The sequence below is a fragment of the Urocampus carinirostris genome, chromosome 13, assembly GCF_059441175.1.
Source record: "Urocampus carinirostris isolate Australia breed hairy pipefish chromosome 13, RoL_Ucar_1.0, whole genome shotgun sequence".
NCBI lineage: Eukaryota > Metazoa > Chordata > Actinopteri > Syngnathiformes > Syngnathidae > Urocampus > Urocampus carinirostris.
Genome location: NC_142361.1, coordinates 20271853 through 20297076, shown reverse-complemented (window position 1 = coordinate 20297076; position 25224 = coordinate 20271853). Strand labels below are relative to the sequence as shown.

General features: G+C 40.0%; 11 non-coding genes across 11 annotated transcripts; all 11 read left to right on the top strand.

The window, feature by feature from the left end:
* Positions 1-3239: 3239 nt before the first annotated feature.
* On the top strand, positions 3240-3538 carry LOC148354008 (signal recognition particle RNA). Its single transcript, XR_015852600.1, has one exon.
* Positions 3539-5831: 2293 nt separating this feature from the next.
* Positions 5832-6130, top strand: LOC148354007 (signal recognition particle RNA). Its single transcript, XR_015852607.1, has one exon.
* Positions 6131-7393: 1263 nt separating this feature from the next.
* Positions 7394-7692, top strand: LOC148354006 (signal recognition particle RNA). The gene has a single exon (XR_015852603.1).
* Positions 7693-9978: 2286 nt separating this feature from the next.
* LOC148354005 (signal recognition particle RNA) lies at positions 9979-10271 on the top strand. Its single transcript, XR_015852614.1, has one exon.
* A 1429-nt stretch (positions 10272-11700) lies between these two features.
* On the top strand, positions 11701-11999 carry LOC148354004 (signal recognition particle RNA). Its single transcript, XR_015852602.1, has one exon.
* Positions 12000-14286: 2287 nt separating this feature from the next.
* LOC148354003 (signal recognition particle RNA) lies at positions 14287-14579 on the top strand. The gene has a single exon (XR_015852615.1).
* Positions 14580-16008: 1429 nt separating this feature from the next.
* LOC148354002 (signal recognition particle RNA) lies at positions 16009-16307 on the top strand. Its single transcript, XR_015852598.1, has one exon.
* A 2283-nt stretch (positions 16308-18590) lies between these two features.
* On the top strand, positions 18591-18889 carry LOC148354001 (signal recognition particle RNA). Its single transcript, XR_015852613.1, has one exon.
* Positions 18890-20313: 1424 nt separating this feature from the next.
* On the top strand, positions 20314-20612 carry LOC148354000 (signal recognition particle RNA). The gene has a single exon (XR_015852601.1).
* A 2284-nt stretch (positions 20613-22896) lies between these two features.
* LOC148353999 (signal recognition particle RNA) lies at positions 22897-23195 on the top strand. The gene has a single exon (XR_015852612.1).
* A 1419-nt stretch (positions 23196-24614) lies between these two features.
* On the top strand, positions 24615-24913 carry LOC148353998 (signal recognition particle RNA). Its single transcript, XR_015852606.1, has one exon.
* The last annotated feature ends 311 nt before the right edge of the window (positions 24914-25224 follow it).

Sequence of the window (25224 nt, the reverse complement as noted above, 5' to 3'; positions counted from 1 at the left end):
ACTAGTTAGACAAAACCGGGGGATCTGAGTCCATTCTTTGGTGATCATCGAGATCATCGAGAGTGTCACCTGTGTCAGACACATCACTTAAGAGTAGTACCTCATTTTGAGACTCACCGGGGAAAACTCTGGGACCCTCTGACTCTCTGTCTGTGGTTCCAGGTCTTCCCCTTTTTTCTGGGTTAGGGGGTGAGCCAGAGGACCTATCAAGGGGTCTCTTACTTCCTTGCCTACTAAGGGTCAGATTTTTTCCCTCCCCGACTTCCTCCGTCTCAACTTCATACAGTTCCCTTGTGGGCTTATTCACCGGCAATCGGCTTTCTTCTAAATCTCTTATCTTTGTTTCTGTTTTTTTCACCACTCCCAATTTTGTCTTACTTTTACTCCTCTTTCCAGTGCCCGTATGGGTTTTTGGAGAGTCATTCGCCTTTTCGATTTGTTTGTCTTCTCCAAATCCCGGCAATGGCGTAGCAAACAAATTTGCTAATTTGAACTCTCTTCCAGGCCCTTCCTGATTAATATGTGTTTTCGGAGTGGCAGTTGCTTTTTCTATTCGTTTGTCATGTCCAAATTCAGGTATTTTATGAGAAATCGAATTAGAATTTCCTGGTTCTTCCTGTTTCAATTTTGATTCTCTGGTCTCTGCTCCAGGGGTTTTGGTAGGTACATCTGTTTATTCAATTTGTTTGTCTTGTCCAATTTCTTTGTGCATTTCTTGATCAATTTCATTGGGTATTTCCATAACTTTATTCATTTCCTGTTCATCTTCATTGGGTATTTCTATAACTTCATTAATTTCTTGTTCATTTTCATTTTGTATTTCCATGACTTTATTAATTTCATTGTCTTTGTTATCTTTATTCACTTCATTGTCTTTGTGACATTTATTCATTTCATTATCTATGTTGTCTGACATCATTTCATTGTCTTTGTTGTCTTTGTTAACTGCCTTCCTAGCTTTCAATTTGTTAGCAAACGAATTCGGGCAGTTTCTAAAGAGGTGATTCTTTTCTCCACAGAGATTGCATTTTCTGCTATTGCTACATTCCTCAAAGGAATGTCCAATTGTTCTGCACTTTCCACAAAAAATTCGATCACATACCTCAGCCAGATGCCCATGCTCACCACATTTGCGACAGAGTTTCGGTTGCCCTTGATAGTGGATAAAGCCACAGTTTTCCCCCAGGAATATAGTCAACGGAATTTGTTTCAGTCCCTGAAAGCCCTGAGGATCTTGCCGTAGTTGGACTGGTACCCTCCAGGCACCATTCCAATAGCCTTTCTCACACCTCACCTTCATAGCCTGGCCTTTTACTGAGCGGTATCTACTCAACCAATAACAGACGTCATCAGCACTGATTATTTCACTAAACATTCTAACAACGACAATCTTGTTAGCATTATCAGTCAGCTTCTCCACTGTAAATCCTGGAAACTGGGACCTCACTCCCTCAAAGAAATTTCCAAAACTCTTGATAAAGAGCTGCCGTTTCAAAACTCACATCAAAGCCTTTGCCAGAAGTCATTTTTATGACAGCATGTACCTCTTCCTTTTTAAACTTCAGAATCTTTTCAACAAACTTGTTAATAAAATCCGTCCTTGACATTCCCTCCGAAATTGCCACAACATCTTTGAGCAAGAATCTCACGCAGTTACGTCTCCGCCCGCCGGTATAATGCCCGGCCATGGCAGGACTCGGCTGCTTTACTTCTAACTATGTTAAAATGGTTAGAATTGTAAAATTAATAATTAACAATACTCTTAAAACCGACGCCAATGACAGTATAAACGCATAGAACGAGCAGTGCAAGTGGTAGCAAAAACTTAACTCAGTAAAAATAAACACATTAGTTTGAATAAATGGCAAAAACAGGTACATGACCAATCACCAATTTGTTAAAGGTGGGGTGTGGGATTTAATTTGCGCTGTAATCGTGATTTTAAACCAGGAGATTGCAACAGAGAATAACACATGATGTTAATTGTTTATAAAAGAAATCATTTCTTAAACGCGATCAAATAAACTCTTCTTTTCTCTTTTTGGGGATTTGGTTGGGGTTTGGACTCTACTAAAAGTGGTCCTTTTCTTACTTTCACCATTTTTATGCGTTACTAACAAACAAAAATTGAATAAAAGGCTGATAAAAGTAAAATAAAAGCAGATAGGCGCAATGGGCTCGCATAAGGGCTTTTGGAACTCAGTATGGCATTGTTTACACATACTGTACTTAATAGAGAAAATATCTCACTTTGAACTTTTTAAGGACACCTCAAACAACACATCCCATCTTAAAAATGTATAAAATTTCACAGGTCGAGAAATGTGTATTTATATTACATAGCGGACTTTGTATTAAGTAGTCGTCGCAAGGTCTGTCCAGCATCTCGCTGCTACACTGTGCTCATTTGGCACTGGTTTTCGTTCGCATTAGACAATACAAAATTATTGTTTTGAATAATTGGCAAAAATAAGTACATTAACCAAAAGGTGGGGTGCGGGATTCAATTGACGCTGCAATCATGGTTTTAAGCCAGGAGATGGCGGCAGAGAATAATCCATGATGTTAATTGTTTATGAATAAAAACATGTCTTAGATGCAATCAAATAAACTCTTCTTTTTTCATCTTTTTAGGGGTTTTGGTTGGTGTTTGGACTCTACTAAAAGTGGTCCTTTTCTTACTTTCACCATTTTTATGCTTCACTGACTTTCAGAAATTAAAAAAAAAAAAACAAATAAACGCAGATGGCTGCAATTGAAAAGGCATAAGAGCTCTTTGAAGTCAGTTGGGCTTTGTTAACATACATCAAAACCACCATCGGTCCTCATTTACTCTCAAATTGATTGATTTAAATTACAGTATACCTTCATGTTATTAAAATGTTAGTTTGTATCTGGGTTGTGAGTTGGTCTAATGGATGCTGAAGATACGAGCAGTTCCTTCAAAAGTTTTATTTACAGACTATTCTGGACATAAATAAGCTACTGACATCTCTAAAATTCAAGAAAACAGAGACTAAGATGGGGATACGTTGATTTGATTGATATGTTTCCTGAAAAGTGCTATTTAAATCTTGATTGATTGAGTATAGATTTACTATGGATATTGAGTAGTGCTGTACTGCACTGTAACTGTAACATTGAAGTGACGTCATGAGTAAGCTCGCTAGATGGCGCAGTTTGACCAAGTCCTTATCGCCAGGTAAAAGTCAAAACCACTATTGGTATGTCAGCATCTCGCCGGGTGCGGTGGCGCGCGCCTGTAATCCAAGTTCCCGGGAGGCTGAGGCTGGAGGATGGTTTGAGTTCAGGACTTCAGAGCTGCAGTGGACTATGTAGAGCAGGCGTCCGCGCTAAGTTCGGTATCGATATGGTGCTCCCGGGGGAGCTCGGGACCAGCAGGTCGCCTAAGGAGGGGTGCATCGGCCCAGGTCGGAAACGAAGCAGGTCAAAGCCCCCGTGCCGCCCAGTAGCGGGATCGCGCCTGTGAATAGACGCTGCAGTGCAGCCTGAGCGATATAACGAGACACAGTCTTTTTATTTTAATTTTATTTTTATTTCATTTTTTTACAAAAACACGCGAAAACAAGCTCACACTATAACACAAATTCCCGAAACCCATTTGTTGTAACTACTGAAATCATTGTTTGCTATATACTGCCTCTTATTGGAGAAACACTGTTGAGTCTGACTGAGCTGAAGAATGATTGCAGGATCATATTTGAGGAAATTCTACATGAATTCCGACATATTGCTACAGAATTTAAAGGGACAGTGTGTAATAACCTTCTAGTGGTAAAAAAAATAAAAAAAATAAGTACATGAACGATCATACCAATGTTAAGGGTGGGGTGCAGGATTTAATTAACACTGTAATCGTGGTTTTTTAAGATGGTGGCAGAAAATAACGCAGGATGTTTATTGTTTATAAATGAAAATATTTCTTAGACACGATCAAATAAACTCTTCTTTTTTCATCTTTTTGGCGGTTTTGGTTGGTGTTTGGAGTCTACTAAGAGTGGTCCTTTTGTTAATTTCACCATTTTTATGCGTTCCTGACAAACAATAATTGAATAAAAGGCTGATAAAAGTAAAATAAAAGCAGATAAGCGCAATGGGCTCGCATAAGGGCTCCTTGAACTCAGTTGGGCATTGTTAACACATACTGTACTTAATAGAGAAAATATCTCACTTTCAGATTTTTTAAGGACACCATAAATAACACACCCTATCTTAAAATTGTATAAATATTCATAGGTCGAGAAATTTGTATTTCTTTTAAATAGCGGACTCCATACCTAGTAGTCGCCGCCATGTTTGTCTGGGATCTTGCTGCTACACTGTGCTCATTTGGCACTGGTTTATGTTCGCATTAGACAATACAGTGCCATCTAGTAGTCAAGTATTACACGATGTACCTTTAAAACAAAAGTCAGCCTGAATACGTATTTTACCGGTTCTCTGAAGCAAATTGTTTTCATTGGTAATTAATGAAAGGGTCTGAGAAAGTATGATCTTGTCATTCTTAACATCAATGCAAAATGGCTGACCAGGAGTTCAATAAAGTAGATGGATTTTGCCTCCTAATTCAAATACAATTGATAACCGTTTTTACCTGATAACATGGCATACCTGCCAACACTATCGCTTTACGCTTTAGTCTACCGCATTTACCCCATAACAACGCTTACTGCTCTTTTGAGAAAAAAATAATGCTTTTTCTAATACAAACAACAAAAAGTCTTGCCTCAAGACAAGTATTTTTTTCTGGTTGATTGGTAGGTTTGATCCCTTAACCACGGGCGAAGGGGCACCATTTCCTGTGGTGTGTCTTGGGCAAGTACAGCCTGGTGGCACCTATCCCTCTCCAGGCCAACAAATGTTTCCACCAGGTATTGTTTGCGTGTAAGGTTTTTGTCTATGGCTGCTTTATGTCTTAGTGCAAGAATAAACCACTCCAATGATCACATTATATTTCCGTCTTGGTAAAAGTTTGCCACATTTGGTTTTAAATAAGCACATGTTTTGTTTTATATTCTGTAAACAGACTGTGTTTCACGCATAAAAATAGAATGTGCAAAAAATTGACTGTTTTTAATGTCAAAAGGTTAACATGTATGGCATGTACAACCGATTGGCTCCCCATTTTAAAATAAGAATACATAATTGGGTGTCCCAACACATCATCTCAACTTCCAAAGGAAAGGTTGTGCTGTGATAAGTGTTGAGTGATTCTTTCACTCAAATAGTGTTGGAAAATAGGAGCCTAAATGTTCAATTTCAACCTGTTCGATAAGGATGGTCGTAAATCTGTCAACAGGGTCTCCATTGATGGTAGACTACTGTACATGCTTTGTTGCAAAAAAGCTGCCTCAGACATCAATAATGTAGGGGGATTTTGCCACTGAATTCAAATTCAATTGACTGCCGTTTTTACTTGATATCATAGGAGCCCTTTTGAACTTTTTGTGCTTAGGGACTACACAAATAAACACGACTTGACTACAGCGACATCTGGTGGTAATATTACACAGTGTACGTTCAAGGGCAGTGATTTAATTATATGTTACTTTGAAGGAGGTGACTCAAGTTCCAACATTGTTATTTTATGGTATGGATTTTGAAAAGCACATAGTCTCGTCTAAAACTCACTTGTCTCGCCCAGTGTTCCTTGTGACGTCAAGGGTCTTAAAGGGTCTTAATTAGGTGAAAATTATGAAGGACATCAAAACTGTTTTCCGTTTTTTTACGGATAAAACCTCAAGAAGAGATTATAAAGGTGATGTCACAGGGTTTTGACATCAAAATCACTATTGGTCTTGCAAATTCTCGCCGGGTGCGGTGGCGCGCGCCTGTAATCCAAGTTCCCGGGAGGCTGAGGCTGGAGGATGGTTTGAGTTCAGGACTTCTGAGCTGCAGCGGACTATGTAGAGCGGGCGTCCGCGCTAAGTTCGGTATCGATATGGTGCTCCCGGGGGAGCTTGGGACCAGCAGGTCGCCTAAGGAGGGGTGTATCGGCCCAGGTCGGAAACGAAGCAGTTCAAAGCCCCCGTGCCGCCCAGTAGCGGGTTCGCGCCTGTGAATAGACGCTGCAGTGCAGCCTGAGCGATATAACGAGACACAGTCTTTTTATTTTATTTTATTTCCTCAAAAATACACGAAAACAAACTAATATACAAATTCCTTAAACCCATTCGTTGTGACTACTGAAATCATTATTTGCTTTATTATACCGCCTCTTACTGGGGAAACACTCTTGAGTCCGACTGAGCTGGAAAAAGATAGCAGGATCTTATTTTGGAGGAATTCTACACAAATTCAGACATATTGCTACGGAATTTAAAGGGACAGTGTATGATAATCAGTGCCTCCAAGTGGTAGCAAAAACTTAACTCAGTAAAAATAAACACATTAGTTTGAATAAATGGCAAAAACAGGTACATGACCTATCACCAATTTGTTAAAGGTGGGGTGTGGGATTTAATTTGCGCTGTAATCGTGATTTTAAGCCAGGAGATTGCAACAGAGAATAACACATGATGTTAATTGTTTATAAATGAAATCATTTCTTAAACGCGATCAAATAAACTTTTTTTCTCATCTTTTTGGGGATTTGGTTGGGGTTTGGACTCTACTACAAGTGGTCCTTTTCTTACTTTCACCATTTTTATGCGTTACTGACAAACAGAAATTGAATAAAAGGCTGATAAAAGTAAAATAAAAGCAGATAGTTGCAATGGGCTCGCATAAGGGCTTTTGGAACTCAGTAGGGCATTGTTTACACATACTGTACTTAATAGAGAAAATATCTCACTTTTAACTTTTTAAGGACACCTCAAACAACACACCCCATCTTAAAAATTTATAAAAATTCACAGGTCGAGATATGTGTATTTATTTTACATAGTGGACTTCGTACCAAGTAGTCGTCGCAAGGTCTGTCCAGCATCTTGCTGCTACAATGTGCTCATCTGGCACTGGTTTTTGTTCGCATTAGACAATACAGAATTATTGTTTTGAATAATTGGCAAAAATAAGTACATTAACTAAAAGGTGGGGTGCGGGATTCAATTGACGCTGCAATCATGGTTTTAAGCCAGGAGATGGCGGCCGAGAATAATCCATGATGTTAATTGTTTATGAATAAAAACATGTCTTAGATGCAATCAAATAAACTCTTCTTTTTTCATATTTTTAGGGGTTTTGGTTGGTGTTTGGACTCTACTAAAAGTGGTCCTTTTCTTACTTTCACCATTTTTATGCTTCATTGACTTTCAGAAATAAAATTTTAAAAAAACGCAGATGGCTGCAATTGAAAAGTCATAAGGGCTCTTTGAAATCAGTTGGGCTTTGTTAACATACATCAAAACCACTATCGGTCCTGAGGCTTTCCGCCGGGTGCGGTGGCGCGCGCCTGTAATCCAAGTTCCCGGGAGGCTGAGGCTGGAGGATGGTTTGAGTTCAGGGCTTCTAAACTGCAGCGGACTATGTAGAGCGGGCGTCCGCGCTAAGTTCGGTATCGATATGGTGCTCCCGGGGGAGCTCGGGACCAGCAGGTCGCCTAAGGAGGGGTGCATCGGCCCAGGTCGGAAACGAAGCAGGTCAAAGCCCCCGTGCCGCCCAGTACCGGGATCGCGCCTGTGAATAGACGCTGCAGTGCAGCCTGAGCGATATAACCAGACACAGTCTTTTTATTTTTATTTTATTTCATTTTTTTACAAAAACCCGCGAAAACAAGCTCACACTATAACACAAATTCCCGAAACCCATTTGTTGTAACTACTGAAATCATTGTTTGCTATATACTGCCTCTTATTGGAGAAACACTGTTGAGTCTGACTGAGCTGAAAAATGATTGCAGGATCATATTTGAGGAAATTCTACATGAATTCCGACATATTGCTACAGAATTTAAAGGGACAGTGTGTAATATTAAGTGCCTTCTAGTGGTAAAAAAAAAATAAGTACATGAACGATCATACCAATGTTAAGGGTGGGGTGCAGGATTTAATTAACACTGTAATCGTGATTTTTTAAGATGGTGGCAGAAAATAGCGCAGGATGTTAATTGTTTATAAATGAAAATATTTCTTAGACACGATCAAATAAACTCTTCTTTTTTCATCTTTTTGGCGGTATTGGTTGGTGTTTGGAGTCTACTAAGAGTGGTCCTTTTGTTAATTTCACCATTTTTATGCGTTACTGACAAACAATAATTGAATAAAAGGCTGATAAAAGTAAAATAAAAGCAGATAAGCTCAATGGGCTCGCATAAGGGCTCTTTGAACTCAGTTGGGCATTGTTAACACATACTGTACTTAATAGAGAAAATATCTCACTTTCAGATTTTTTAAGGACACCATAAATAACACACCCTATCTTAAAATTGTATAAATATTCATAGGTCGAGAAATTTGTATTTCTTTTAAATAGCGGACTCCATACCTAGTAGTCGCCGCCATGTTTGTCTGGGATCTTGCTGCTACACTGTGCTCATTTGGCACTGGTTTCTGTTCGCATTAGCCAATACAGTGCCATCTAGTAGTCAAGTATTACACGATGTACCTTTAAAACAAAAGTCAGCCTGAATACGTATTTTACCGGTTCTCTGAAGCAAATTGTTTTCATTGGTAATTAATGAAAGGGTCTGAGAAAGTATGATCTTGTCATTCTTAACATCAATGCAAAATGGCTGACCAGGACTTCAATAAAGTAGATGGATTTTGCCTCCTAATTCAAATACAATTGATAACCGTTTTTACCTGATAACATGGCATACCTGCCAACACTATCGCTTTACGCTTTAGTCTACCGCATTTACCCCATAACAACGCTTACTGCTCTTTTGAGAAAAAAATAATGCTTTTTCTAATACAAACAACAAAAAGTCTTGCCTCAAGACAAGTATTTTTTTCTGGTTGATTGGTAGGTTTGATCCCTTAACCACGGGCGAAGGGGCACCATTTCCTGTGGTGTGTCTTGGGCAAGTACAGCCTGGTGGCACCTATCCCTCTCCAGGCCAACAAATGTTTCCACCAGGTATTGTTTGCGTGTAAGGTTTTTGTCTATGGCTGCTTTATGTCTTAGTGCAAGAATAAACCACTCCAATGATCACATTATATTTCCGTCTTGGTAAAAGTTTGCCACATTTGGTTTTAAATAAGCACATGTTTTGTTTTATATTCTGTAAACAGACTGTGTTTCACGCATAAAAATAGAATGTGCAAAAAATTGACTGTTTTTAATGTCAAAAGGTTAACATGTATGGCATTTACAACCGATTGGCTCCCCATTTTAAAATAAGAATACATAATTGGGTGTCCTAACATATCATCTCAACTTCCAAAGGTAAGCTTGTGCTGTGAGACGTGTTGGGTGATTCTTTCACCCAAATCATATTGGAAATTTGGGCCAAAAAGGTTCAATTTCAACCTGTTCGATAAGGATGGTCGTAAATCTGTGAACAGGGTCTCCATTGATGGTAGACTACTGTACATGCTTTGTTGTAAAAAAGCTGCCTCAGACATCAATAATGTAGGAGGATTTTGCCACTGAATTCAAATTCAATTGACTGCCGTTTTTACTTAATATCATAGGAGCCCTTTTGAACTTTTTGTGCTTAGGGACTACACAAATAAACACGACTTGACTACAGCGACATCTGGTGGTAATATTACACAGTGTACGTTCAAGGGCAGTGATTTAATTATATGTTACTTTGAAGGAGGTGACTCAAGTTCCAACATTGTTATTTTATGGTATGGATTTTGAAAAGCACATAGTCTCGTCTAAAACTCACTTGTCTCGCCCTGTGTTCCTTGTGACGTCAAGGGTCTTAAAGGGTCTTAATTAGGTGAAAATTATGAAGGACATCAAAACTGTTTTCCGTTTTTTTACGGATAAAACCTCAAGAAGAGATTATAAAGGTGATGTCACAGGGTTTTGACATCAAAATCACTATTGGTCTTGCAAATTCTCGCCGGGTGCGGTGGCGCGCGCCTGTAATCCAAGTTCCCGGGAGGCTGAGGCTGAAGGATGGTTTGAGTTCAGGACTTCTGAGCTGCAGCGGACTATGTAGAGCGGGCGTCCGCGCTAAGTTCGGTATGGTTCTCCCGGGGGAGCTCGGGACCAGCAGGTCGCCTAAGGAGGGGTGCATCGGCCCAGGTCGGAAACGAAGCAGGTCAAAGCCCCCGTGCCGCCCAGTAGCGGGATCGCGCCTGTGAATGGACGCTGTAGTGCAGCCTGAGCGATATAACGAGACACAGTCTTTTTATTCGATTTTATTTCCTCAAAAATACACGAAAACAAACTAATATACAAATTCCTTAAACCCATTTGTTGTGACTACTGAAATCATTATTTTCTTTATACTGCCTCTTACTGGGGAAACACTCTTGAGTCCGACTGAGCTGATCTTATTTTGGAGGAATTCTACACAAATTTAGACATATTGCTACGGAATTTAAAGGGACAGTGTATGATAATCAGTGCCTCCACGTGGTAGCAAAAACTTAACTCAGTAAAAATAAACACATTAGTTTGAATAAATGGCAAAAACAGGTACATGACCTATCACCAATTTGTTAAAGGTGGGGTGTGGGATTTAATTTGCGCTGTAATCGTGATTTTAAGCCAGGAAATTGCAACAGAGAATAACACATGATGTTAATTGTTTATAAATGAAATCATTTCTTAAACGCGATCAAATAAACTTTTTTTCTCATGTTTTTGGGGATTTGGTTGGGGTTTGGACTCTACTAAAAGTGGTCCTTTTCTTACTTTCACCATTTTTATGCGTTACTGACAAACAGAAATTGAATAAAAGGCTGATAAAAGTAAAATAAAAGCAGATAGTTGCAATGGGCTCGCATAAGGGCTTTTGGAACTCAGTATGGCATTGTTTACACATCTCATCTCATCTCATCTCATCTCATTAGCCGTACCGCTTATCCTCATTAGGGTCGCGGGGGGGCTGGAGCCCATCCCAGCCATCTCCGGGCAGTGGGCAGGGGACACCCTGAACTGGTTGCCAGCCAATCGCAGGGCACACAGGGACAGACAACTCATTCGCTCAATCACACCACATACTGTACTTAATAGAGAAAATATCTCACTTTTAACTTTTTAAGGACACCTCAAACAACACACCCCATCTTAAAAATTTATAAAAATTCACAGGTCGAGATATGTGTATTTATTTTACATAGTGGACTTCGTACCAAGTAGTCGTCGCAAGGTCTGTCCAGCATCTTGCTGCTACAATGTGCTCATCTGGCACTGGTTTTTGTTCGCATTAGACAATACAGAACTATTGTTTTGAATAATTGGCAAAAATAAGTACATAAACTGAAAGGTGGGTTGCGGGATTCAATTGACGCTGTAGTCATGGTTTTAAGCCAGGGGATGGCGGCAGAGAATAATCCATGATGTTAATTGTTTATGAATAAAAACATGTCTTAGATGCAATCAAATAAACTCTTCTTTTTTCATCTTTTTAGGGGTTTTGGTTGGTGTTTTGACTCTACTAAAAGTGGTCCTTTTCTTACTTTCACCATTTTTATGCTTCACTGACTTTCAAAAATTAAAAAAATAAAACAAAATAAATGCAGATGGCTGTAATTGAAAAGGCATAAGGGCTCTTTGAAATCAGTTGGGCTTTGTTAACATACATCAAAACCACTATCGGTCCTGGAGCTTTCCGCCGGGTGCCGTGGCGCGCGCCTGTAATCCAAGTTCCCGGGAGGCTGAGGCTGGAGGATGGTTTGAGTTCAGGACTTCTGAGCTGCAGCGGACTATGTAGAGCGGGCGTCCGCGCTAAGTTTGGTATCGATATGGTGCTCCCGGGGGAGCTCGGGAGCAGCAGGTCGCCTAAGGAGGGGTGCATCGGCCCAGGTCGGAAACGAAGCAGGTCAAAGCCCCCGTGCCGCCCAGTAGCGGGATCGCGCCTGTGAATAGACGCTTCAGTGCAGCCTGAGCGATATAACGAGACACAGTCTTTTTTATTGTAATTTTATTTCATTTTTTTACAAAAACGCGAAAAACAAGCTCACACTATCACACAAATTCCCGAAACCCATTTGTTGTAACTACTGAAATCATTGTTTGCTATATACTGCCTCTTATTGGAGAAACACTGTTGAGTCTGACTGAGCTGGAACATGATTGCAGGATCATATTTGAGGAAATTCTTCATGAATTCCGTCATATTGCTACAGAATTTAAAGGGACAGTGTGTAATATTAAGTGCCTTCTAGTGGTAAAAAAAATAAGTACTCGAACGATCATACCAATGTTAAGGGTGGGGTGCAGGATTTAATTAACACTGTAATCGTGATTTTTTAAGATGGTGGCAGAAAATAACGCAGGATGTTAATTGTTTATAAATGAAAATATTTCTTAGACACGATCAAATAAACTCTTCTTTTTTCATCTTTTTGGCGGTATTGGTTGGTGTTTGGAGTCTACTAAGAGTGGTCCTTTTGTAAATTTCACCATTTTTATGCGTTACTGACAAACAATAATAGAATAAAAGGCTGATAAAAGTAAAATAAAAGCAGATAAGCTCAATGGGCTCGCATAAGGGCTCTTTGAACTCAGTTGGGCATTGTTAACACATACTGTACTTAATAGAGAAAATATCTCACTTTCAGATTTTTTAAGGACACCATAAATAACACACCCTATCTTAAAATTGTATAAATATTCATAGGTCGAGAAATTTGTATTTCTTTTAAATAGCGGACTCCATACCTAGTAGTCGCCGCCATGTTTGTCTGGGATCTTGCTGCTACACTGTGCTCATTTGGCACTGGTTTCTGTTCGCATTAGCCAATACAGTGCCATCTAGTAGTCAAGTATTACACGATGTACCTTTAAAACAAAAGTCAGCCTGAATACGTATTTTACCGGTTCTCTGAAGCAAATTGTTTTCATTGGTAATTAATGAAAGGGTCTGAGAAAGTATGATCTTGTCATTCTTAACATCAATGCAAAATGGCTGACCAGGACTTCAATAAAGTAGATGGATTTTGCCTCCTAATTCAAATACAATTGATAACCGTTTTTACCTGATAACATGGCATACCTGCCAACACTATCGCTTTACGCTTTAGTCTACCGCATTTACCCCATAACAACGCTTACTGCTCTTTTGAGAAAAAAATAATGCTTTTTCTAATACAAACAACAAAAAGTCTTGCCTCAAGACAAGTATTTTTTTCTGGTTGATTGGTAGGTTTGATCCCTTAACCACGGGCGAAGGGGCACCATTTCCTGTGGTGTGTCTTGGGCAAGTACAGCCTGGTGGCACCTATCCCTCCCCAGGCCAACAAATGTTTCCACCAGGTATTGTTTGCGTGTAAGGTTTTTGTCTATGGCTGCTTTATGTCTTAGTGCAAGAATAAACCACTCCAATGATCACATTATATTTCCGTCTTGGTAAAAGTTTGCCACATTTGGTTTTAAATAAGCACATGTTTTGTTTTATATTCTGTAAACAGACTGTGTTTCACGCATAAAAATAGAATGTGCAAAAAATTGACTGTTTTTAATGTCAAAAGGTTAACATGTATGGCATTTACAACCGATTGGCTCCCCATTTTAAAATAAGAATACATAATTGGGTGTCCTAACATATCATCTCAACTTCCAAAGGTAAGCTTGTGCTGTGAGACGTGTTGGGTGATTCTTTCACCCAAATCATATTGGAAATTTGGGCCAAAAAGGTTCAATTTCAACCTGTTCGATAAGGATGGTCGTAAATCTGTGAACAGGGTCTCCATTGATGGTAGACTACTGTACATGCTTTGTTGTAAAAAAGCTGCCTCAGACATCAATAATGTAGGAGGATTTTGCCACTGAATTCAAATTCAATTGACTGCCGTTTTTACTTAATATCATAGGAGCCCTTTTGAACTTTTTGTGCTTAGGGACTACACAAATAAACACGACTTGACTACAGCGACATCTGGTGGTAATATTACACAGTGTACGTTCAAGGGCAGTGATTTAATTATATGTTACTTTGAAGGAGGTGACTCAAGTTCCAACATTGTTATTTTATGGTACGGATTTTGAAAAGCACATAGTCTCGTCTAAAACTCACTTGTCTCGCCCTGTGTTCCTTGTGACGTCAAGGGTCTTAAAGGGTCTTAATTAGGTGAAAATTATGAAGGACATCAAAACTGTTTTCCGTTTTTTTTTTACGGATAAAACCTCAGGAAGATATTATAAAGGTGATGTCACAGGGTTTTGACATCAAAATCACTATTGGTCTTGCAAGTTCTCGCCGGGTGCGGTGGCGCGCGCCTGTAATCCATGTTCCCGGGAGGCTGAGGCTGGAGGATGGTTTGAGTTCAGGACTTCTGAGCTGCAGCGGACTATGTAGAGCGGGCGTCCGCGCTAAGTTCGGTATGGTTCTCCCGGGGGAGCTCGGGACCAGCAGGTCGCCTAAGGAGGGGTGCATCGGCCCAGGTCGGAAACGAAGCAGGTCAAAGCCCCCGTGCCGCCCAGTAGCGGGATCGCGCCTGTGAATGGACGCTGTAGTGCAGCCTGAGCGATATAACGAGACACAGTCTTTTTATTCGATTTTATTTCCTCAAAAATACACGAAAGCAAACTAATATACAAATTCCTTAAACCCATTTGTTGTGACTACTGAAATCATTATTTGCTTTATACTGCCTCTTACTGGGGAAACACTCTTGAGTCCGACTGAGCTGATCTTATTTTGGAGGAATTCTACACAAATTTAGACATATTGCTACGGAATTTAAAGGGACAGTGTATGATAATCAGTGCCTCCACGTGGTAGCAAAAACTTAACTCAGTAAAAATAAACACATTAGTTTGAATAAATGGCAAAAACAGGTACATGACCTATCACCAATTTGTTAAAGGTGGGGTGTGGGATTTAATTTGCGCTGTAATCGTGATTTTAAGCCAGGAAATTGCAACAGAGAATAACACATGATGTTAATTGTTTATAAATGAAATCATTTCTTAAACGCGATCAAATAAACTTTTTTTCTCATGTTTTTGGGGATTTGGTTGGGGTTTGGACTCTACTAAAAGTGGTCCTTTTCTTACTTTCACCATTTTTATGCGTTACTGACAAACAGAAATTGAATAAAAGGCTGATAAAAGTAAAATAAAAGCAGATAGTTGCAATGGGCTCGCATAAGGGCTTTTGGAACTCAGTATGGCATTGTTTACACATCTCATCTCATCTCATCTCATCTCATTAGCCGTACCGCTTATCCTCATTAGGGTCGCGGGGGGGCTGGAGCCCATCCCAGCCATCTCCGGGCAGTGGGCAGGGGACACCCTGAACTGGTTGCCAGCCAATCGCAGGGCACACAGGGACAGACAACTCATTCGCTCAATCACACCACATACTGTACTTAATAGAGAAAATATCTCACTTTTAACTTTTTAAGGACACCTCAAACAACACACCCCATCTTAAAAATTTATAAAAATTCACAGGTCGAGATATGTGTATTTATTTTACATAGTGGACTTCGTACCAAGTAGTCGTCGCAAGGTCTGTCCAGCATCTTGCTGCTACAATGTGCTCATCTGGCACTGGTTTTTGTTCGCATTAGACAATACAGAACTATTGTTTTGAATAATTGGCAAAAATAAGTACATAAACTGAAAGGTGGGTTGCGGGATTCAATTGACGCTGTAGTCATGGTTTTAAGCCAGGGGATGGCGGCAGAGAATAATCCATGATGTTAATTGTTTATGAATAAAAACATGTCTTAGATGCAATCAAATAAACTCTTCTTTTTTCATCTTTTTAGGGGTTTTGGTTGGTGTTTTGACTCTACTAAAAGTGGTCCTTTTCTTACTTTCACCATTTTTATGCTTCACTGACTTTCAAAAATTAAAAAAATAAAACAAAATAAATGCAGATGGCTGTAATTGAAAAGGCATAAGGGCTCTTTGAAATCAGTTGGGCTTTGTTAACATACATCAAAACCACTATCGGTCCTGGAGCTTTCCGCCGGGTGCCGTGGCGCGCGCCTGTAATCCAAGTTCCCGGGAGGCTGAGGCTGGAGGATGGTTTGAGTTCAGGACTTCTGAGCTGCAGCGGACTATGTAGAGCGGGCGTCCGCGCTAAGTTTGGTATCGATATGGTGCTCCCGGGGGAGCTCGGGAGCAGCAGGTCGCCTAAGGAGGGGTGCATCGGCCCAGGTCGGAAACGAAGCAGGTCAAAGCCCCCGTGCCGCCCAGTAGCGGGATCGCGCCTGTGAATAGACGCTTCAGTGCAGCCTGAACGATATAACGAGACACAGTCTTTTTTATTGTAATTTTATTTCATTTTTTTACAAAAACGCGAAAAACAAGCTCACACTATCACAGAATTCCCGAAACCCATTTGTTGTAACTACTGAAATCATTGTTTGCTATATACTGCCTCTTATTGGAGAAACACTGTTGAGTCTGACTGAGCTGGAACATGATTGCAGGATCATATTTGAGGAAATTCTTCATGAATTCCGTCATATTGCTACAGAATTTAAAGGGACAGTGTGTAATATTAAGTGCCTTCTAGTGGTAAAAAAAATAAGTACTCGAACGATCATACCAATGTTAAGGGTGGGGTGCAGGATTTAATTAACACTGTAATCGTGATTTTTTAAGATGGTGGCAGAAAATAACGCAGGATGTTAATTGTTTATAAATGAAAATATTTCTTAGACACGATCAAATAAACTCTTCTTTTTTCATCTTTTTGGCGGTATTGGTTGGTGTTTGGAGTCTACTAAGAGTGGTCCTTTTGTAAATTTCACCATTTTTATGCGTTACTGACAAACAATAATAGAATAAAAGGCTGATAAAAGTAAAATAAAAGCAGATAAGCTCAATGGGCTCGCATAAGGGCTCTTTGAACTCAGTTGGGCATTGTTAACACATACTGTACTTAATAGAGAAAATATCTCACTTTCAGATTTTTTAAGGACACCATAAATAACACACCCTATCTTAAAATTGTATAAATATTCATAGGTCGAGAAATTTGTATTTCTTTTAAATAGCGGACTCCATACCTAGTAGTCGCCGCCATGTTTGTCTGGGATCTTGCTGCTACACTGTGCTCATTTGGCACTGGTTTCTGTTCGCATTAGACAATACAGTGCCATCTAGTAGTCAAGTATTACACGATGTACCTTTAAAACAAAAGTCAGCCTGAATACGTATTTTACCGGTTCTCTGAAGCAAATTGTTTTCATTGGTAATTAATGAAAGGGTCTGAGAAAGTATGATCTTGTCATTCTTAACATCAATGCAAAATGGCTGACCAGGAGTTCAATAAAGTAGATGGATTTTGCCTCCTAATTCAAATACAATTGATAACCGTTTTTACCTGATAACATGGCATACCTGCCAACACTATCGCTTTACGCTTTAGTCTACCGCATTTACCCCATAACAACGCTTACTGCTCTTTTGAGAAAAAAATAATGCTTTTTCTAATACAAACAACAAAAAGTCTTGCCTCAAGACAAGTATTTTTTTCTGGTTGATTGGTAGGTTTGATCCCTTAACCACGGTCGAAGGGGCACCATTTCCTGTGGTGTGTCTTGGGCAAGTACAGCCTGGTGGCACCTATCCCTCTCCAGGCCAACAAATGTTTCCACCAGGTATTGTTTGCGTGTAAGGTTTTTGTCTATGGCTGCTTTATGTCTTAGTGCAAGAATAAACCACTCCAATGATCACATTATATTTCCGTCTTGGTAAAAGTTTGCCACATTTGGTTTTAAATAAGCACATGTTTTGTTTTATATTCTGTAAACAGACTGTGTTTCACGCATAAAAATAGAATGTGCAAAAAATTGACTGTTTTTAATGTCAAAAGGTTAACATGTATGGCATGTACAACCGATTGGCTCCCCATTTTAAAATAAGAATACATAATTGGGTGTCCCAACACATCATCTCAACTTCCAAAGGAAAGGTTGTGCTGTGATAAGTGTTGAGTGATTCTTTCACTCAAATAGTGTTGGAAAATAGGAGCCTAAATGTTCAATTTCAACCTGTTCGATAAGGATGGTCGTAAATCTGTCAACAGGGTCTCCATTGATGGTAGACTACTGTACATGCTTTGTTGCAAAAAAGCTGCCTCAGACATCAATAATGTAGGGGGATTTTGCCACTGAATTCAAATTCAATTGACTGCCGTTTTTACTTGATATCATAGGAGCCCTTTTGAACTTTTTGTGCTTAGGGACTACACAAATAAACACGACTTGACTACAGCGACATCTGGTGGTAATATTACACAGTGTACGTTCAAGGGCAGTGATTTAATTATATGTTACTTTGAAGGAGGTGACTCAAGTTCCAACATTGTTATTTTATGGTATGGATTTTGAAAAGCACATAGTCTCGTCTAAAACTCACTTGTCTCGCCCTGTGTTCCTTGTGACGTCAAGGGTCTTAAAGGGTCTTAATTAGGTGAAAATTATGAAGGACATCAAAACTGTTTTCCGTTTTTTTACGGATAAAACCTCAAGAAGAGATTATAAAGGTGATGTCACAGGGTTTTGACATCAAAATCACTATTGGTCTTGCAAGTTCTCGCCGGTTGCGGTGGCGCGCGCCTGTAATCCAAGTTCCCGGGAGGCTGAGGCTGGAGGATGGTTTGAGTTCAGGACTTCAGAGCTGCAGTGGACTATGTAGAGCGGGCGTCCGCGCTAAGTTCGGTATCGATATGGTGCTCCCGGGGGAGCTCGGGACCAGCAGGTCGTCTAAGGAGGGGTGCATCGGCCCAGGTCGGAAACGAAGCAGGTCAAAGCCCCCGTGCCGCCCAGTAGCGGGATCGCGCCTGTGAATGGACGCTGTAGTGCAGCCTGAGCGATATAACGAGACACAGTCTTTTTATTCGATTTTATTTCCTCAAAAATACACGAAAACAAACTAATATACAAATTCCTTAAACCCATTTGTTGTGACTACTGAAATCATTATTTGCTTTATACTGCCTCTTACTGGGGAAACACTCTTGAGTCCGACTGAGCTGATCTTATTTTGGAGGAATTCTACACAAATTTAGACGTATTGCTACGGAATTTAAAGGGACAGTGTATGATAATCAGTGCCTCCACGTGGTAGCAAAAACTTAACTCAGTAAAAATAAACACATTAGTTTGAATAAATGGCAAAAACAGGTACATGACCTATCACCAATTTGTTAAAGGTGGGGTGTGGGATTTAATTTGCGCTGTAATCGTGATTTTAAGCCAGGAAATTGCAACAGAGAATAACACATGATGTTAATTGTTTATAAATGAAATCATTTCTTAAACGCGATCAAATAAACTTTTTTTCTCATGTTTTTGGGGATTTGGTTGGGGTTTGGACTATACTAAAAGTGGTCCTTTTCTTACTTTCACAATTTTTATGCGTTACTGACAAACAGAAATTGAATAAAAGGCTGATAAAAGTAAAATAAAAGCAGATAGGTGCAATGGGCTCGCATAAGGGCTTTTGGAACTCAGTATGGCATTGTTTACACATCTCATCTCATCTCATCTCATTAGCCGTACCGCTTATCCTCATTAGGGTCGCGGGGGGGCTGGAGCCCATCCCGGCCATCTCCGGGCAGTGGGCAGGGGACACCCTGAACTGGTTGCCAGCCAATCGCAGGGCACACAGGGACAGACAACTCATTCGCTCAATCACACCACATACTGTACTTAATAGAGAAAATATCTCACTTTTAACTTTTTAAGGACACCTCAAATAACACACCCCATCTTAAAAATTTATAAAAATTCACAGGTCGAGATATGTGTATTTATTTTACATAGTGGACTTCGTACCAAGTAGTCGTCGCAAGGTCTGTCCAGCATCTTGCTGCTACAATGTGCTCATCTGGCACTGGTTTTTGTTCGCATTAGACAATACAGAACTATTGTTTTGAATAATTGGCAAAAATAAGTACATAAACTGAAAGGTGGGTTGCGGGATTCAATTGACGCTGTAGTCATGGTTTTAAGCCAGGGGATGGCGGCAGAGAATAATCCATGATGTTAATTGTTTATGAATAAAAACATGTCTTAGATGCAATCAAATAAACTCTTCTTTTTTCATCTTTTTAGGGGTTTTGGTTGGTGTTTTGACTCTACTAAAAGTGGTCCTTTTCTTACTTTCACCATTTTTATGCTTCACTGACTTTCAAAAATTAAAAAAATAAAACAAAATAAATGCAGATGGCTGTAATTGAAAAGGCATAAGGGCTCTTTGAAATCAGTTGGGCTTTGTTAACATACATCAAAACCACTATCGGTCCTGGAGCTTTCCGCCGGGTGCCGTGGCGCGCGCCTGTAATCCAAGTTCCCGGGAGGCTGAGGCTGGAGGATGGTTTGAGTTCAGGACTTCTGAGCTGCAGCGGACTATGTAGAGCGGGCGTCCGCGCTAAGTTTGGTATCGATATGGTGCTCCCGGGGGAGCTCGGGAGCAGCAGGTCGCCTAAGGAGGGGTGCATCGGCCCAGGTCGGAAACGAAGCAGGTCAAAGCCCCCGTGCCGCCCAGTAGCGGGATCGCGCCTGTGAATAGACGCTTCAGTGCAGCCTGAGCGATATAACGAGACACAGTCTTTTTTATTGTAATTTTATTTCATTTTTTTACAAAAACGCGAAAAACAAGCTCACACTATCACACAAATTCCCGAAACCCATTTGTTGTAACTACTGAAATCATTGTTTGCTATATACTGCCTCTTATTGGAGAAACACTGTTGAGTCTGACTGAGCTGGAACATGATTGCAGGATCATATTTGAGGAAATTCTTCATGAATTCCGTCATATTGCTACAGAATTTAAAGGGACAGTGTGTAATATTAAGTGCCTTCTAGTGGTAAAAAAAATAAGTACTCGAACGATCATACCAATGTTAAGGGTGGGGTGCAGGATTTAATTAACACTGTAATCGTGATTTTTTAAGATGGTGGCAGAAAATAACGCAGGATGTTAATTGTTTATAAATGAAAATATTTCTTAGACACGATCAAATAAACTCTTCTTTTTTCATCTTTTTGGCGGTATTGGTTGGTGTTTGGAGTCTACTAAGAGTGGTCCTTTTGTAAATTTCACCATTTTTATGCGTTACTGACAAACAATAATAGAATAAAAGGCTGATAAAAGTAAAATAAAAGCAGATAAGCTCAATGGGCTCGCATAAGGGCTCTTTGAACTCAGTTGGGCATTGTTAACACATACTGTACTTAATAGAGAAAATATCTCACTTTCAGATTTTTTAAGGACACCATAAATAACACACCCTATCTTAAAATTGTATAAATATTCATAGGTCGAGAAATTTGTATTTCTTTTAAATAGCGGACTCCATACCTAGTAGTCGCCGCCATGTTTGTCTGGGATCTTGCTGCTACACTGTGCTCATTTGGCACTGGTTTCTGTTCGCATTAGCCAATACAGTGCCATCTAGTAGTCAAGTATTACACGATGTACCTTTAAAACAAAAGTCAGCCTGAATACGTATTTTACCGGTTCTCTGAAGCAAATTGTTTTCATTGGTAATTAATGAAAGGGTCTGAGAAAGTATGATCTTGTCATTCTTAACATCAATGCAAAATGGCTGACCAGGACTTCAATAAAGTAGATGGATTTTGCCTCCTAATTCAAATACAATTGATAACCGTTTTTACCTGATAACATGGCATACCTGCCAACACTATCGCTTTACGCTTTAGTCTACCGCATTTACCCCATAACAACGCTTACTGCTCTTTTGAGAAAAAAATAATGCTTTTTCTAATACAAACAACAAAAAGTCTTGCCTCAAGACAAGTATTTTTTTCTGGTTGATTGGTAGGTTTGATCCCTTAACCACGGGCGAAGGGGCACCATTTCCTGTGGTGTGTCTTGGGCAAGTACAGCCTGGTGGCACCTATCCCTCTCCAGGCCAACAAATGTTTCCACCAGGTATTGTTTGCGTGTAAGGTTTTTGTCTATGGCTGCTTTATGTCTTAGTGCAAGAATAAACCACTCCAATGATCACATTATATTTCCGTCTTGGTAAAAGTTTGCCACATTTGGTTTTAAATAAGCACATGTTTTGTTTTATATTCTGTAAACAGACTGTGTTTCACGCATAAAAATAGAATGTGCAAAAAATTGACTGTTTTTAATGTCAAAAGGTTAACATGTATGGCATGTACAACCGATTGGCTCCCCATTTTAAAATAAGAATACATAATTGGGTGTCCCAACACATCATCTCAACTTCCAAAGGAAAGGTTGTGCTGTGATAAGTGTTGAGTGATTCTTTCACTCAAATAGTGTTGGAAAATAGGAGCCTAAATGTTCAATTTCAACCTGTTCGATAAGGATGGTCGTAAATCTGTCAACAGGGTCTCCATTGATGGTAGACTACTGTACATGCTTTGTTGCAAAAAAGCTGCCTCAGACATCAATAATGTAGGGGGATTTTGCCACTGAATTCAAATTCAATTGACTGCCGTTTTTACTTGATATCATAGGAGCCCTTTTGAACTTTTTGTGCTTAGGGACTACACAAATAAACACGACTTGACTACAGCGACATCTGGTGGTAATATTACACAGTGTACGTTCAAGGGCAGTGATTTAATTATATGTTACTTTGAAGGAGGTGACTCAAGTTCCAACATTGTTATTTTATGGTATGGATTTTGAAAAGCACATAGTCTCGTCTAAAACTCACTTGTCTCGCCCTGTGTTCCTTGTGACGTCAAGGGTCTTAAAGGGTCTTAATTAGGTGAAAATTATGAAGGACATCAAAACTGTTTTCCGTTTTTTTACGGATAAAACCTCAAGAAGAGATTATAAAGGTGATGTCACAGGGTTTTGACATCAAAATCACTATTGGTCTTGCAAGTTCTCGCCGGTTGCGGTGGCGCGCGCCTGTAATCCAAGTTCCCGGGAGGCTGAGGCTGGAGGATGGTTTGAGTTCAGGACTTCAGAGCTGCAGTGGACTATGTAGAGCGGGCGTCCGCGCTAAGTTCGGTATCGATATGGTGCTCCCGGGGGAGCTCGGGACCAGCAGGTCGTCTAAGGAGGGGTGCATCGGCCCAGGTCGGAAACGAAGCAGGTCAAAGCCCCCGTGCCGCCCAGTAGCGGGATCGCGCCTGTGAATGGACGCTGTAGTGCAGCCTGAGCGATATAACGAGACACAGTCTTTTTATTCGATTTTATTTCCTCAAAAATACACGAAAACAAACTAATATACAAATTCCTTAAACCCATTTGTTGTGACTACTGAAATCATTATTTGCTTTATACTGCCTCTTACTGGGGAAACACTCTTGAGTCCGACTGAGCTGATCTTATTTTGGAGGAATTCTACACAAATTTAGACGTATTGCTACGGAATTTAAAGGGACAGTGTATGATAATCAGTGCCTCCACGTGGTAGCAAAAACTTAACTCAGTAAAAATAAACACATTAGTTTGAATAAATGGCAAAAACAGGTACATGACCTATCACCAATTTGTTAAAGGTGGGGTGTGGGATTTAATTTGCGCTGTAATCGTGATTTTAAGCCAGGAAATTGCAACAGAGAATAACACATGATGTTAATTGTTTATAAATGAAATCATTTCTTAAACGCGATCAAATAAACTTTTTTTCTCATGTTTTTGGGGATTTGGTTGGGGTTTGGACTATACTAAAAGTGGTCCTTTTCTTACTTTCACAATTTTTATGCGTTACTGACAAACAGAAATTGAATAAAAGGCTGATAAAAGTAAAATAAAAGCAGATAGGTGCAATGGGCTCGCATAAGGGCTTTTGGAACTCAGTATGGCATTGTTTACACATCTCATCTCATCTCATCTCATTAGCCGTACCGCTTATCCTCATTAGGGTCGCGGGGGGGCTGGAGCCCATCCCGGCCATCTCCGGGCAGTGGGCAGGGGACACCCTGAACTGGTTGCCAGCCAATCGCAGGGCACACAGGGACAGACAACTCATTCGCTCAATCACACCACATACTGTACTTAATAGAGAAAATATCTCACTTTTAACTTTTTAAGGACACCTCAAATAACACACCCCATCTTAAAAATTTATAAAAATTCACAGGTCGAGATATGTGTATTTATTTTACATAGTGGACTTCGTACCAAGTAGTCGTCGCAAGGTCTGTCCAGCATCTTGCTGCTACAATGTGCTCATCTGGCACTGGTTTTTGTTCGCATTAGACAATACAGAACTATTGTTTTGAATAATTGGCAAAAATAAGTACATAAACTGAAAGGTGGGTTGCGGGATTCAATTGACGCTGTAGTCATGGTTTTAAGCCAGGGGATGGCGGCAGAGAATAATCCATGATGTTAATTGTTTATGAATAAAAACATGTCTTAGATGCAATCAAATAAACTCTTCTTTTTTCATCTTTTTAGGGGTTTTGGTTGGTGTTTGGACTCTACTAAAAGTGGTCCTTTTCTTACTTTCACCATTTTTATGCTTCACTGACTTTCAGAAATAAAGAAATTAAAAAAAACGCAGATGGCTGCAATTGAAAAGGCATAAGGGCTCTTTGAAATCAGTTGGGCTTTGTTAATATACATCAAAACCACTATTGGTCTTGCAAGTTCTCGCCGGGTGCGGTGGCGCGCGCCTGTAATCCAAGTTCCCGGGAGGCTGAGGCTGGAGGATGGTTTGAGTTCAGGACTTCTGAGCTGCAGCGGACTATGTAGAGCGGGCGTCCGCGCTAAGTTCGGTATCGATATGGTGCTCCCGGGGGAGCTCGGGACCAGCAGGTCGCCTAAGGAGGGGTGCATCGGCCGAGGTCGGAAACGAAGCAGGTCAAAGCCCCCGTGCCGCCCAGTAGCGGGTTCGCACCTGTGAATAGACGCTCCAGTGCAGCCTGAGCGATATAACCAGACACAGTCTTTTTATACTCAAATTTTAGAGCAATACATACAAAAATTATTTAAGCAGCTCACCAACCCCCTCAAACCATTTTATCTAAAAAGAGAATAGTTGTTTGAGCTGTACTGCCTCTTCCTGGGGAAACACTGTATTGCCAAAATGTAAATGATTTTTTTTAAATACAAACTTTGCTTGGTACTGTATTTTTTTTAGACCAAATACCTGTACATAATGTAGTTAATTTTTCATTTAAAAAGGTGTTTTAGATCATTTGTATCGCCTCCAAGTGGAAAAAAGCAGTAGAGAAGTTACAAAATTCAGATATCGCTTTGGAT